The following is a 2,342-nucleotide window of genomic DNA, read 5'->3' on the forward strand; positions in this document are numbered from 1 at the left end:
CAGCAATGGGGAGGCGAGGCCAGTGCGCGGCTGGACCGCTCGCCTCCACGAAAGGTGGGTGCGCCCGGACCCGGAGGACTCACCCGCCTCGACCAGGTGGGTTAGGAACCCGGCGTCGACACTGTCGCCCGCCAGTGCTCGTCCCTCGTCCCTCGGGCGGGAGCCGAGTTCAGGACCAGAGCAAGAGCAGTGAGTGAGGGGCAGCGACCCCAAAGCTACAGAGCCAGGACCCTGGCGGCTGCAGACGACCCGCCTAAGGAGTCCCCCGACCCCCAGCCCCGCGGTGGAGGCGCAGCCCGCTTTCATCTCGGGCTGGGCCGCCCCTGGCATTTCCAAGGCCGAGTCCGGAGGGGCTTCCGAGTCCAGAGGGGCTTCCGGGGCGCTGGCCTTTCCCCAGATTCCTGGGCGGGGGGAGCTTCTCCTGCGGGTCCCAGAGGACCTCGGTCTACGTTCCTTCCAGAGGCCTTCACGCCCCTGCGGCCTCCCCACAACACGGGGCCCTGCAGACCCGCAGGCCCATGGAGGGTCGGGATGGAGGGCCCAGGCAGACGCAGGGGAACTTGGAGACCATGAGGAGCACGTGAAAGCCACCCCTTGTCTGTCCAGGTGGAACCTTCTGTAGCTTCCGAGAGGGACCCCTGGAAGTTTCTGGAAAGCAGGCCGTCTGCTGCCCACGCATCTGAGTGACCGCACCACCCAGCTGAGACCCTGGTACTCGGCAGGCAAGGACATTTCCTTGGGGTGATTGAAGGACTCGGCTTGGTACCAGGGGTGGCAACGAAGGAGAAAAGGCCGCTGCACAGGCTCCGCTCCTGGGGGTCCATGCCCCCTGAGCGGCCTGGCACTTCAGGGACACCCCGTTCCAATGGGGGGCCAGCAGGGAGATTTGGGGGCATGGATCTTCTCAGACCAGAGCGGGAAGGGGAGCAGGGTCCAGCCTGCCCCAGACTGGAGAGCTTTGGGGGGAGCAGGCGGCCTCCCTCCCTCCCTCCCTCTAATCTCAAGCCGCTATTAAAAATAAAACCCGCTCACGTCGTCATAGCGACCACAACAACAGCGGCTGTGGCTTCGTGAGGGTGGCAAAAACTTCTGCAGCCACGCGACAGCCTCCTGGGGGAATTGGGCCTGCCCTGGGTGGGACGGGAACCCCAGCACCCAGCCCACCCCACCCTCCCCGTCCTCAGAGGGAACTGGCAGCAGCTGTTCTGAGAACTGGAAATGGAGACTGGAGGACTGACTGGACCGAGCGGTCACCAGCTTGGGGAGAACCACTCCTGCACGGCCCCTGCTCCCGGACCTCGGTTCCTCCTCAGCACCCCCATTCAGACTGCAGCGCCTGGAGCAGGGGCTGCGTGGGGAGGTGGTGGTGGGGTGCTCGGCTGGGGGGGCAGCTGCCCAGGAGGGCGTTCTCCACGGGTGAGGCGTGGTCGGTGCTGCTTTCCCCGGGAATGGAGTCTACGAGGTTCGCACGGATCCCTGCAAACATTTGATAACAAGGCTAAATACACTTGAGCAGGAGGAAGCAAAGGCCTGGTTCCGGGTTCCGTGGGTGGGGACCCGGGAAAACCCAGGCCAAAGGTGTGTGTCGGAGGCCAGCGGGAGAGCCCTGGTGGAAGAGGGGTGAGGGGTCCCCAGGCTGGGGAGCTGCTGGCGGGAGGGAGGGTGCACCGGGAGCTCTGCGGTCCCAGCCTTGCCCGAGGCCCGTCATTAAGGTAGTCAGGTGCTCCAAGGAGGTGGGGAGACACCCCGCAGCTGAGGTGACTGGCTGGGCACCCGCCCCTGGAGGCCCCTCCTGGCACTCGGCAGGGTCAGGGAGTCCCGGTCCACCTCAGAGCCAGGCAGGGCTGGAGGCGGGCAAGGTGCCTTTATTCAGGGCTGTCAGCGCCCTAGCTGGTTTGGCTCAGTGGGTAGAGCGTCGGCCTACGGACCAAAGGGTCCTGGGTTCGATTCCAGTCAAGGGCATGTACCTCGGTTGCAGGCTCTTCCTGGTCAGGGTGAGTGCAGGAGGCAACCCATCGATGTGTTTCTCTCAGGTGGCTGTGTCTCTGTCTTTCCTTCTCTGAAAGATCGATGGACAGGTGAGGACTAGCAGAGAGCCCAGCACTCCGGGTGCTCAGCCCACGGCACCCTAAAACCCACGTTCCAGAGGTCCCAGAGCTGGTGAGGGACCCTCCTGGGCACCAGCTCCCGTGGCCCCTGCTGCTCTGCACAGACTGCTGAGGTGCCAAGGCCACTGGGTGGCATTTGTCTGCAGCTCACCGACAGGACCGTGAAGGGTGCTGTCCAGGGGAGAGTTGCCCGCAGTCCTGGGGCCCATGCCCACCTGATCCCTGGTCCAGAGG

Source organism: Myotis brandtii, unplaced genomic scaffold (assembly GCF_000412655.1).
Source record: "Myotis brandtii unplaced genomic scaffold, ASM41265v1 scaffold1408, whole genome shotgun sequence".
Lineage (NCBI taxonomy): Eukaryota > Metazoa > Chordata > Mammalia > Chiroptera > Vespertilionidae > Myotis > Myotis brandtii.